The following is a 13,336-nucleotide window of genomic DNA, read 5'->3' as shown; positions in this document are numbered from 1 at the left end:
AATGGTCTCCAAGTGGTCGAACATAACCATTTCCATTGAGTGGTCGGTTCAGTTGGACCAGAGGACCCAGTTAATTCCATGTAAACACGGGGCACACCATAACGGAGTCACCACAAGCTCGCACATTGCCTTGTTGACAACTCAGGCCTGTGGCTTCGTGGAGTCTGTGCCAAGATCGAACCGTACCATCAGCTCTTTCCAGCTGAAATGGGGACTCATATGACTAAGCCACGGTTTCCCAGTCGTTCAACCGATATGGCCACGAGCCCAGGAGAAGCGCTGCAGGCGATGTGCTGTTAGCAAAGGCACTCGTGTCGGTCGTGCGCTGCACAATTTCGGTGCACTGTTCTAACGGATACGTTTGTCGAAGTCCCACGTTGATTTCTGCTGTTCTTTCATGCAGTTTTGCTTGTCTGTTAGCCTTCTACGCGGACGCCGCTGCTCTCGGTCGTTATGTGAAGGCCGTCGGCCACTGTGTTGTCCGTTGTGAGAGGTAATACCGAACATTTGGTATTCTCGGCGCACCTTGACACTGCGCATCTCGGAATACTGAATTCTCTAACGATTTCCGAAATTTAATGTCCCATGCGTCTAGCTCCAACCACCATTCCTCGTTTGAAGTCTGTTATTTCCCATCGTGCGGCCATAATCGCGTCGGAGACCTTTTCACATGAACCACTGAGTACAAATGACAGCTCCGCCAATATACTGCCCATTTACACCTTTTTACGTAACACTACTGCCATCTGTATACGTGCATATCGCTATCCAAAGACATTTGTCACCTTAGTGTAATTTGAAAAGGCCTCGATCGATTTCCACCCGCAGTCTCGTACAGTACTAGACTCTGCACCGTGTCTGGACGTTAAGCCATTCTTCGTTCCTTCTTCTCTGATACCCCGTGGATTTATATTGTTTCAGCAGGCTATTCTTTCAGAGCAATAAATGTCACCTTCTGCTGTATGTGCTAACTATAATATAGATATATGAGGTGGTCCAGGGATATGTTTCAGCTAGTGACACGAACATTCAGACACATCTTTCGCTGGAAGTGCTGTTGTAATTGTGCCACTATGGATCTGCTTGTGAGGAGCAATAGCAGTCGTCATATGGGGCGCCCTCAGATATGCGCAAAAGCCTGGTATTGGACTTTGAGTTATTAACAAACCAGCATACTTCTCATTTGAGCGTGTAACGGAATGCGGAAGTATGCGTAAAACTGATTGCAATGTTCGGATACGCAATCAAAAATTTCACTTAACTTGGTACGGCTGAGAACAATATAATACCATAAATATCAGTTAAAATCTCTGTCTTACCTGAGCTAAAGTTATTCGTTTTATTTTATTATGGCTCGGTGTAATTTTATCTATCGATACTAGAGATAACACTCGCTTTTCCAGGAATTTTCTACTGTTAATTTAACATGGTGTAAAATTAGTGCGTCTGTAGTTACTCGGCATGGAAGAAGAGAGGCCGTTTACAGTTTTGTGCACGTTAAAGATGTTCGGTCAATGGTTATTCATTCGTCTGAGGGGCTGACTTATGCTATTACGAAAAGACGCTACTTAATACGGGATATTATTGAGCAAATGTTTTAATACAAATAGTTTCATGGCAGTGCTACTATGTTTTACGTGATACATTTGTGAATTGTTATAAAAAAGTTTATCATTCAAGAGTGAATTTTCTCTCTGCAGCGAAGTGTGATCAAATTCCCAGTGCACTAAAACTGCGTGTCCGACAGGGACTCGAACGCGTGACTTTTTCCTTTCGAGAAGGAAAGCTCCAAGGTTTGAGTTCAGGTCCGTCACTCAGTTTGAATCTGCCACGAAGTTTCAATTCTACCGTTGTTTTCGCGTAACATTAAATGTATACCCAGAAATACACTCCTGGAAATGGAAAAAAGAACACATTGACACCGGTGTGTCAGACCCACCATACTTGCTCCGGACACTGCGAGAGGGCTGTACAAGCAATGATCACACGCACGGCACAGCGGACACACCAGGAACCGCGGTGTTGGCCGTCGAATGGCGCTAGCTGCGCAGCATTTGTTCACCGCCGCCGTCAGTGTCAGCCAGTTTGCCGTGGCATACGGAGCTCCATCGCAGTCTTTAACACTGGTAGCATGCCGCGACAGCGTGGACGTGAACCGTATGTGCAGTTGACGGACTTTGAGCGAGGGCGTATAGTGGGCATGCGGGAGGCCGGGTGGACGTACCGCCGAATTGCTCAACACTTGGGGCGTGAGGTCTCCACAGTACATCGATGTTGTCGCCAGTGGTCGGCGGAAGGTGCACGTGCCCGTCGACCTGGGACCGGACCGCAGCGACGCACGGATGCACGCCAAGACCGTAGGATCCTACGCAGTGCCGTAGGGGACCGCACCGCCACTTCCCAGCAAATTAGGGACACTGTTGCTCCTGGGGTATCGGCGAGGACCATTCGCAACCGTCTCCATGAAGCTAGGCTACGGTCCCGCACACCGTTAGGCCGTCTTCCGCTCACGCCCCAACATCGTGCAGCCCGCCTCCAGTGGTGTCGCGACAGGCGTGAATGGAGGGACGAATGGAGACGTGTCGTCTTCAGCGATGAGAGTCGCTTCTGCCTTGGTGCCAATGATGGTCGTATGCGTGTTTGGCGCCGTGCAGGTGAGCGCCACAATCAGGACTGCATACGACCGAGGCACACAGGGCCAACACCCGGCATCATGGTGTGGGGAGCGATCTCCTACACTGGCCGTACACCTCTGGTGATCGTCGAGAGGACACTGAATAGTGCACGGTACATCCAAACCGTCATCGAACCCATCGTTCTACCATTCCTAGACCGGCAAGGGAAAATGCTGTTCCAACAGGACAATGCACGTCCACATGTATTCCGTGGCACCCAACGTGCTCTAGAAGGTGTAAGTCAACTACCCTGGCCAGCAAGATCTCCGGATCTGTCCCCCATTGAGCATGTTTGGGACTGGATGAAGCGTCGTCTCACGCGGTCTGCACGTCCAGCACGAACGCTGGTCCAACTGAGGCGCCAGGTGGAAATGGCATGTCAAGCCGTTCCACAGGACTACATCCAGCATCTCTACGATCGTCTCCATGGGAGAATAGCAGCCTGCATTGCTGCGAAAGGTGGATATACACTGTACTAGTGCCGACATTGTGCATGCTCTGTTGCCTGTGTCTATGTGCCTGTGGTTCTGTCAGTGTGATCATGCGATGTATCTGACCCCAGGAATGTGTCAATAAAGTTTCCCCTTCCTGGGACAATAAATTCACGGTGTTCTTATTTTAATTTCCAGGAGTGTAACTGGAATCTCCACAGAATACTGTGCCGGTACGTCACAAGAATCGGTCAATACAGTTAGTATCATAACTGAGAAGATTATAGGCAGGACTTCCTCATAACATTTAAATATAATTTAAGTTGATCTTGCATGGTACCCTTAACCACCATGCTTATGTCTTCGTGGAATCGACTGCTCACCGTATATTCACCGGACAATCAACTGTTATTCATTTATTCCAAGTAAAGTAATTTTCCTGGAGAGCTGTATTTTTTTATGTTTGCCTCACATATGTACTATCGATTTCAAACATTATTGTCTCAACTTCACGTACGGATGAGTTCAGGTGCCTGGTGGGGCAAATTTATTTACGTTGGTTGGTTACGTACTAAATATCGATAGGACTATCAGCTGCTATTGCAAGATATTCATTAGAACAAATAAATAACAGCTGACTATGCTATGAATATTCGGTTCCTAACCGATTCCACGAAAAGGCACTTGGACTAACCCGTCAATGAAGAGCCAATACTGTCTTGAAATCGGTAGTACGTACATACTGATTCTGTGATGATACTACAAACTTTCAGGGGTGATGGAGAACGATAGATGAATTAATTTGAGATGAGGGTCCCTGGTCCAGAAAGGACCGAGTTGAAAATTATAACCGAAAATCGTACTGATACCTTTGACAGTGGTCATCTTCTACTTCAAGCTCTTTGCAATTCGTATTTTGGAAGGAGGTAGAATGAACAGAGACACACAAATACTGTCCAGTAAACATGGGCCTTAAAGATCATATCTCAAGAGGTGTGAGCACTTGTTAATCTGTGCTACAGCGAAATATACCTCTTCTACTGAACAAGTACTCATAGGTGTCAACGTATGCATTTTAGAGGCCTTGTTTACTAGACAATTTTTTCTTATTTTCGGCTCCCAAAATAAGGAAAGCAAAGACTTTTCAATATATCTACGTCTACATCTACATTTATACTCCGTAAGCCACCCAACGGTGTGTGGCGGAGGGCGGTTTACGTGTCACTGTCATTACCTCCCTTTCCTGTTCCAGTCGCGTATGGCTCACGGGAAGAACGACTGCCGGAAAGCCTCCGTGCGCGCTCTAATCTCTCTAATTTTACATTCATGATCTCCTGGGGAGGTGTAAGTAGGCACCCTGTTAGAGATATCAGAACGATTTTCGCTTACAACTTTGACTAGGTCATTTTCGGACCAGGGATCCTTACTTCAAATTGATATATTTACCCTTCTGCATCATCAGTGGAAGTTAGTAACTTCGTCACAGAATTACCCCGTATATTGGGCGGCCCGGAAATGGAAAATCATGGGAAGACGAAATCTTCAACCCATAGGACGTCTGCAGACATTTAGAAGTTTATAGAAGGAACCCATTCAGTTCGATATCTCAAGTTCGGTCTCTACTAATGCTCATTTGAAAGTGATGTGTTAATAATTATGACAGGACAAATGTTAGCTGCTAATGACTCACAATGTGCATCGGGAGGACGACAGAAAATGAGATGCCGAGATCAACCTTCTATAGGATGTATGTATTACACATCACAAAATGGACATAGTCGATATTCAAGAAATTTTCAAAACAAACCATTAACTTGCACCATGAACACCGAATGAAAAATAGCACACCACAATGATGACAAAGGTTCGCACCATCAAGATCGGAGGCGAACTCCTTGGGAGCTACAAACCGTGCAGGACGTTCAGCTAGGTATCCAGTCTTAAAGAATGCATACAGAATCACATTGGTGTAACAGGGTTATGGGAACTGATGGAATGTGATGGCACGCAACCGAATGTGAAACGATCTGTCTTGGAGATTATCGTGAAACTGGTTTTCCTTTAAGGCGCAGCTGCGTTCAGTGCAATAATACACTCCTGGAAATTGAAATAAGAACACCGTGAATTCATTGTCCCAGGAAGGGGAAACTTTATTGACACATTCCTGGGGTCAGATACATCACATGATCACACTGACAGAACCACAGGCACATAGACACAGGCAACGGAGCATGCACAATGTCGGCACTAGTACAGTGTATATCCACCTTTCGCAGCAATACAGGCTGCTATTCTCCCATGGAGACGATCGTAGAGATGCTGGATGTAGTCCTGTGGAACGGCTTGACATGCCATTTCCACCTGGCGCCTCAGTTGGACCAGCGTTCGTGCTGGACGTGCAGACCGCGTGAGACGACGCTTCATCCAGTCCCAAACATGCTCAATGGGGGACAGATCCGGAGATCTTGCTGGCCAGGGTAGTTGACTTACACCTTCTAGAGCACGTTGGGTGCCACGGAATACATGTGGACGTGCATTGTCCTGTTGGAACAGCAAGTTCCCTTGCCGGTCTAGGAATGGTAGAACGATGGGTTCGATGACGGTTTGGATGTACCGTGCACTATTCAGTGTCCCCTCGACGATCACCAGAGGTGTACGGCCAGTGTAGGAGATCGCTCCCCACACCATGATGCCGGGTGTTGGCCCTGTGTGCCTCGGTCGTATGCAGTCCTGATTGTGGCGCTCACCTGCACGGCGCCAAACACGCATACGACCATCATTGGCACCAAGGCAGAAGCGACTCTCATCGCTGAAGACGACACGTCTCCATTCGTCCCTCCATTCACGCCTGTCGCGACACCACTGGAGGCGGGCTGCACGATGTTGGGGCGTGAGCAGAAGACGGCCTAACGGTGTGCGGGACCGTAGCCTAGCTTCATGGAGACGGTTGCGAATGGTCCTCGCCGATACCCCAGGAGCAACAGTGTCCCTAATTTGCTGGGAAGTGGCGGTGCGGTCCCCTACGGCACTGCGTAGGATCCTACGGTCTTGGCGTGCATCCGTGCGTCGCTGCGGTCCGGTCCCAGGTCGACGGGCACGTGCACCTTCCGCCGACCACTGGCGACAACATCGATGTACTGTGGAGACCTCACGCCCCACGTGTTGAGCAATTCGGCGGTACGTCCACCGAGCCTCCCGCATGCCCACTATACGCCCTCGCTCAAAGTCCGTCAACTGCACATACGGTTCACGTCCACGCTGTCGCGGCATGTTACCAGTGTTAAAGACTGCGATGGAGCTCCGTATGCCACGGCAAACTGGCTGACACTGACGGCGGCGGTGCACAAATGCTGCGCAGCTAGCGCCAGTCGACGGCCAACACCGCGGTTCCTGGTGTGTCCGCTGTGCCGTGCGTGTGATCATTGCTTGTAGAGCCCTCTCGCAGTGTCCGGAGCAAGTATGGTGGGTCTGACACACCGGTGTCAATATGTTCTTTTTTCCATTTCCAGGAGTGTATGTTTCAGAGGCAGGGAAAAAACAAACATCTAGAGGCTGAATTTATCTTGTGGTTTCAGGCGATATGAACTGCTAAGTCACAGACTTTTCAGGAGGGATAATTTGCTCTAGAGGAGTGTGATTTTTATACGTAGACCAGGAATCAAGCAAAAGCATGTTATTTTGAACAGCTATTGGCCAAACGAATTCTCATACCTTAGTTGTAGTTCTCTTACTCTCATTTTCCCACTCTTGCTTGCTGTGACGTAAATATTCTCTACTACCCTTGCAAGACGACGAACCTAAGAAAAATCGTAGGGGACAAAGCTCCTCCAACTTCTCGCAGAACAATAAATAACTTCCGAGGCAATTTACCATCCAAATTAACGATCACCATAATTGTATACGAATTCGTTAAGGCCTTGGTGTTAGTTGATCTTGATACAACTCTCTTCGTGCCTCTAATTTACAGAGTTCCTTCCATATGCATTTCCTCTCCAAATTTCGATTGGTCGGAGTTGAAAAGGAATTCCTTACTGAACGATGGGATAAGTTTGTTTGCCAAATCTACTGATTTTCTGGCTAATGCAGCATTTTTCTGAGCATCGTCAAACTGACGCTTTCTTTGAAATTTCGTTATCTAACGTCTTCCAATTCTGTAGCACTGTTTGAAATTATACAACCATCCACTGCTTCCCTTGAAATCACTGTAGTCTGTGATGCGGCCAAATTGATGTGCGTAACACAGTGTGTCACTATCACGCACATCCTGCAAATTGAATCGAACTTCATTGAAACCCGCAAACAACAGTTTTTGTAACAAGTGCGCCTTGTCCTCCATTGAATATCCGTAGTTTTTCTTACGCAAACACGGTCATATTGCTGCGGAGTTATTCGAAATCTGTTCATAATTCTTTTTTCTAGAATACTGCGGATGATCTTCCATATACGTAATTATGTTTAGTACCAGCTCCTTCGACAACGGCTTCACTACGTTTCACTGGAGACGAGGTTTGTGGCTCCCTGTCGGACAAGGATGGTTCGACACCTGTTTCAGTATCACTTTCACTGTTTAAGCACATATTGTCATCACTGTATTCCTCATGCAGATTTTTCGCACAATCGAGCTCATATGACGCCACACATTCCACTGACTCAGCTTACAGAAACGCTAATATTTCATCTGCCACTTCCTTCTCACTCTATGAAATTTCTTTTGTGCCTTTCTTCGGCAACATTGATATAGATATAATGCAATGTTTTCCTTGTTTTTCGCTACTTCTCTGTTTTGTATGAATAATACCAGCGGTAGAGCAGTGTTGTGAGTTACTCGTCGACTAAGCAGTTTAACTGTGCTGCACAGTCTCATGCTGTGCTCACCATTGGATAACCCCCTATTGCCATTAGCAGTCAATATTATGGTTGCAAGGCTGGCAATATGTGGGGCGTCTAATGCTGTAAACATCATTGGCTTTCTTCGATCTCGCACTCAAGGCGTTCCTTGTTTAGAAAAAAATGGTTCACATGGCTCTGAGCACTATGGGACTTAACATCTATGGTCATCAGTCCCCTAGAACTTAGAACTACTTAAGCCTAACTAACCTAAGGACATCACACAACACCCAGCCATCACGAGGCAGAAAAAATCCCTGACCCCGCCGGGAACCGAACCCGGGAACCCGACCGTGGGAAGCGAGAACGCTACCGCACGCCCACGACATGCGGGCCCTTGTTTAGAAAGAGAAAGGATAGTTTGCCATGAAAAATGCTGCGGGAATAACTATGTAAGACATATGGCAAGAATGACATGGAACTCATATGTACCACAGAAAATAAGTTAACGAAATAAGGCTGAAATCATGGAACGTGACAGCTGTCGCTTGTGTTTATACACTTCCTGTCGAATTGAAATGGACTCACGAGTATCAATATTAAATACACCCCTCATTATTTGTTGGCTATGTGTAATACTAGCCTTGTGGCTTTAAGAGTTATTTTTACTGTATTTAAAACGTAAAGAAAATTGCCAGCAATGCGTAATTCGTAACAGTAACTGCCTGCATGTCTTGTGGTTGAGTGGCTTTAACTCCTACTTTGTCATGATTGTGTTTCTGGCGGGAATAGCCTAACGTCTTTTGGTCCCAAAGTAATAACAGCTTAGAACTCAGTGCGCGTTTTTACAAGCGTAGTTCGCGTGCGTTTGTTGAAAACAGTAAAATTATTGTGCGCTCATTACTATGCCCCATAAGATGTGTTTGAGTATCGAAAGTCATTTAAAATGCTCACCATAGTGTACCTGGCACTGTTGTAACGAAACACGTGCTTGGAAAGCTTCTTTCTTTTTTATTGTACTGCATTAACTGTAGCTTTACTTCCTCGTTTTGCGCTCCATTTGTAACCTGAATTTCCTGAAATCTGTATAGAGAAAGTTCACTCTCGAATGAACAATATTGTAGCATTTCACGAAGATGCGAGTGGCGATCGTATCGTACCCGCTGGTAGCCCTCTCGGGATCAGGGTTTTGGAGCCGAACGAGATGCTCGCGGAATAAAATGCTGACTCTGTAATCCGGAGCTGGCCGGTTCAAAAACTGGTCTTGCCATCGTGATATGCCTTTTACATGGTTTCCCGGCAACACGGCAGTCGTTGGCTCTTCTCCGTCCCTTTTCAGAAGCAGACCCTCTTCTCCTCCTGTAACATCTTACAGGGGAGGCCGCCAATTGTGAAATTCAGATTCTATTCATACAGCGCATAATAAAAGCTCATGGCCAGAGGTGTAATGTGGCAAAGCACCAAGACGCACTTCTCAGCCGTTGTCGAGAAAATCGACAGTTAAAAGAAACCGTTGCGGTGAAGTACTCTCTACAATTAATAGTTTTCCACAGCGTCGTGGTGTAGCGGTAAGCGCTCGGGTTCGTAATACGAAGGTCGCCGGATCGAATCTCGCGCCATGCAACCTTTCTTTCCCGGCAATCAGTTGCAACAGTTATGCATATAATAAATTGTTGAAAGTTGTTCGTCGTGAAAGAACTGGTGACTTCGAACATCATTATGTTTTCCGCAAACAAAGTTGTATTTCACAAATGTTATTTACTGTGTTCATAATGTTTACCACGTATAGTTAACGGAAGACGTAGAAACGATATTCCGAAACAAATACGTATAGTGCAAGTCAAATGTTCGAATTAGAATAGAGACCCCACGAACACAAATTTGCTGTGGCAGGTATGAAATATAAACTCCGTTACTCGCTCGTTACACTTGAAGGACAGATGTTGGATGGGCCGAAACTAGCCGCCGCATAACAGCGTAGTTGCCTGCTACCTTCGAAAGAAGGTAGATGCGGTCCCTAGCGCAACTTGCAACATCGTCGAAAACCACTGCGTACGTGAGAGCTTTGGTACACCCTGTTAAACAAACGGAAAAATGGAGGCGCAACAATTGGAGAGCGATCCGCCTTCACCAACATGCATAAGCAATTCATTAATAGTTTGTGTGTGTGTGTGTGTGTACATTTGAATTACAAAAAACAAATAATAAAAAAAACCTGCATGGCGCGAGATTCGATCTGGCGACCTTCGGATTACGAACCCGAGCGCTTACCGCTGCTCCACGACGCTGTAGAGAACTTATAATCGTAGAAAGTATTTCACCTCATCGGTTTCTTTTAACTGTCGGTTTTCTCGACAACGGCTAACGTGTGCATCTTGGTGCTTTGCCACATTACACTTCTGGCCATGAGCTTTTATTATGTGCAGTATGAATCGAATCTGAATTTCACAATTGGCGGCCTCCTCTTGTTAGACTTGGATGCTGGACTTTATCAAAAATAAAGTTCCATTACCATTTCGTCTCAAGTACAATCAAAATTATTTTTTCCTTATTTTGATGTTTTCCGGTAAATTCATATAACGAAGATATTTTGCAGTGTATCTCGATGTTGCTCGCTTCCACCATGAGAATTTTAAAAACCCTACAGCCACGTTACAAGTGGACCAGCGACTCATTTGTGCTCATACTATAGTTTTATATGCGGACAGCGAAATGCTCATCCTTCACAGATATTAAAATATTCCAGTTACACATTCCTCGACCTACTACTCCACCAGGTTACTGCTGGATGTGATGATAGGTGTTTGACGTCTTCTTGTCAAAAATGGCTCTGAGCACTATGGGACTTAACTTCTGATGTCATCAGTTCCCTAGAAATTAGAACTACTTAAACCTAACTAACTTAAGGACATCACACACATCCATGCCCGAGGCAGGATTCGAACCTGCTACCGTAGCGGGTCGCGGTTCCAGACTGTAGCGCCTAGAACGGCACGGCCACCCCGGCCGGCGTCCTCTTTCAGAGAGCCAATTATCACCCATGACTAAGGAAGGAAGCTTTCAGCTTTGAAGCTGCTCCTGTAGAAGTTTTGTTGTAGCTGCCATTCCATGAAAATCTGGCCTCTGCAACATACTTCTGGTAGATCGTGTAATTTGCCTTGGTGACTATCTCGATAAAACCTGATTCTTTATTTAACTTTAATACAACAGTGTAGTGCAAAGAAAGGAAAGTATTTTCATTTCGATATAACCCGATTGTTTGTTTAGTTTGTTCTGAAAAAAAAAGAGACTATATCTGCAAGGGCAAGGAAGGTACGAGCGTAGGTTAACAGTTTAGCGTTTTGTGAAGCACGAATCCAATTAGATCAGGTCCGCCCCCGGTAGCTGAGTGGTCAGCGCGACGGACTGTCAATCCTACGGGCCCGGGTTCGATTCCCGGCTGGGTTGGAGATTTTCTCCGCTCAGGGACTGGGTGTTGTGTTGTCCTAATCATCATCATTTCATCCCCATTGACGCGCAAGTCGACGAAGTGGCGTCAAGTCGAAAGACTTGCACCAGGCGAACGGTCTACCCGACGGGAGGCCCTCATTACACGACATTATATTAGTTCGATAAGGGTGGACCAGCAGGTCACCACACCTGAAAGTATATTTTCGCTGTCTGCGAATGAAATCACGACTTGAAACTACAAACGATAAACTCCAGCTCAATCTACAGTTATCAGCCAAAATATCAGTGCGCTTAAACGACAAGATCGGACTGCGTTCCCGAAACTTCAGAAATAATTTGTTTTTCAGTCTCGATTGCTACACGTTAGTCACCGTTTCTTACCTCCCACCAGCGGCCTGTGGAAGTCGTGTTGCTCACAGGTCATCGTCTCGTTCCATTCTTAAGAGACGTCCAAAGCGGATCATGCTGTGCTCCTCAATTTTGGCAATTGCTCGTTTTCATTCTCTTCCCCATTTCGGTATTTAATACACGTTTCCATCTGGACACTGCAACATATCTCCTCTATCCATCTTTCCAACATGCTTTCGCGCATATCTCTATTAGTCCACATTCATGAGTTAAACTTAATACTTCCCTAATATATTTTGCAGCTTGTATTCCATTTTATATCATAAAATGGTCTACACGCCTTTCAGATTTGAGACATTTGTTAATAATCGCTATGGGAACTTCCATTCCATGTCACATTCGATCACCAGTTATTCCCTTGAGCGAAAATTTGGTCCAGTGTCTCACCTTTCATATATCTGTTCTTATTTCAGAACATCAGCACTTACAGAAGAAGGACTTTTATCAGAAGATATTAGCATTTGACGAATGGACGATCGTGTAGTGGTTTTTCCTCTCACTTCAGCCAATGGTACTTCAGAGGCTTTAAGACATCGTAAGTTTCCTGTGTTGACCAATATCCTGAGTGATCTGCTTTAACATGGGGGTCTTTGTGTTGTCTTGTTCACTGATGCATTATTATCTATACAGGGAAATTCAAACCCACAGCCTCTGACTTTTAAAATCATGTTTTTGTAGTTGGTTAATTAGCTTAAATACAGCAACCTTAAAACATCATTTTATTTACAAAACACTACTGTAAATGTTTTGCTCAATGGTAAAGGCAGCTCTTCAGCTTTTGGAAAAAGTGTAATACACAAAATTACGTGTAATCCTGGCAAAACCCTCAAACTTGCACTGCAGATATGGCGGAAGTGGGAAGTGCTAATGATATTTGGTTTTCACAGAATGGATTGTTAGTCGGGGGCTCATATTGTTAGCCGATGAAGAGGTTGTTATAATAGTTATAAAGTGTATTTTTTGTGCAAACGTACACTCTTTTAAATGTAACAACGTATATTTACATTAACGAGCTAACAGCAGGGTAAATTAGAAACTCAGTGGTGTTTGTTGTACGATTCTAGTGCGAGTCGTTTACGAAAGATCGTATGTTCAAAATTTCCACGACAGTTGTTGGTCCTATTCAACCAGCGTAGTTGCTAGGTAAGATGTTGTTATGTTTGCTTACAGTGTGCTTGCTGTTCCTTAAGTGCATTGTGTCTTTCTAGTCAGTTAGTGTGTGATAGTCCAACTAGTACGTCGTGCGTGTTCGATGGGATTTACCAGAGCAGGAAAAGCGATGTGCTCATGCTGTATGGAGAGAGTAGGAAGAATGCAGTTCGTTCTTGTACGGTGTATGCGGCAAGATATCCCAATAGACGTCAACCATCTCGGCAATTATATATCAATCTCTTCAACTAGTTACGTGAAAGTGGTAGTGTAGCACCTAGACAATGTAACAGTAGAAAACAAGTGGCGACAGAAGAGGGAGAAATTAATATTGTCGGTGCCGCTGCAGCTGATCCGCACGAGCAAAGGCAAGTGTCAGGCAAGTGTCCTACGCAT

The sequence above is a fragment of the Schistocerca gregaria genome, chromosome X, assembly GCF_023897955.1.
Source record: "Schistocerca gregaria isolate iqSchGreg1 chromosome X, iqSchGreg1.2, whole genome shotgun sequence".
Lineage (NCBI taxonomy): Eukaryota > Metazoa > Arthropoda > Insecta > Orthoptera > Acrididae > Schistocerca > Schistocerca gregaria.
Note: the sequence above shows the minus strand (reverse complement) of the source record.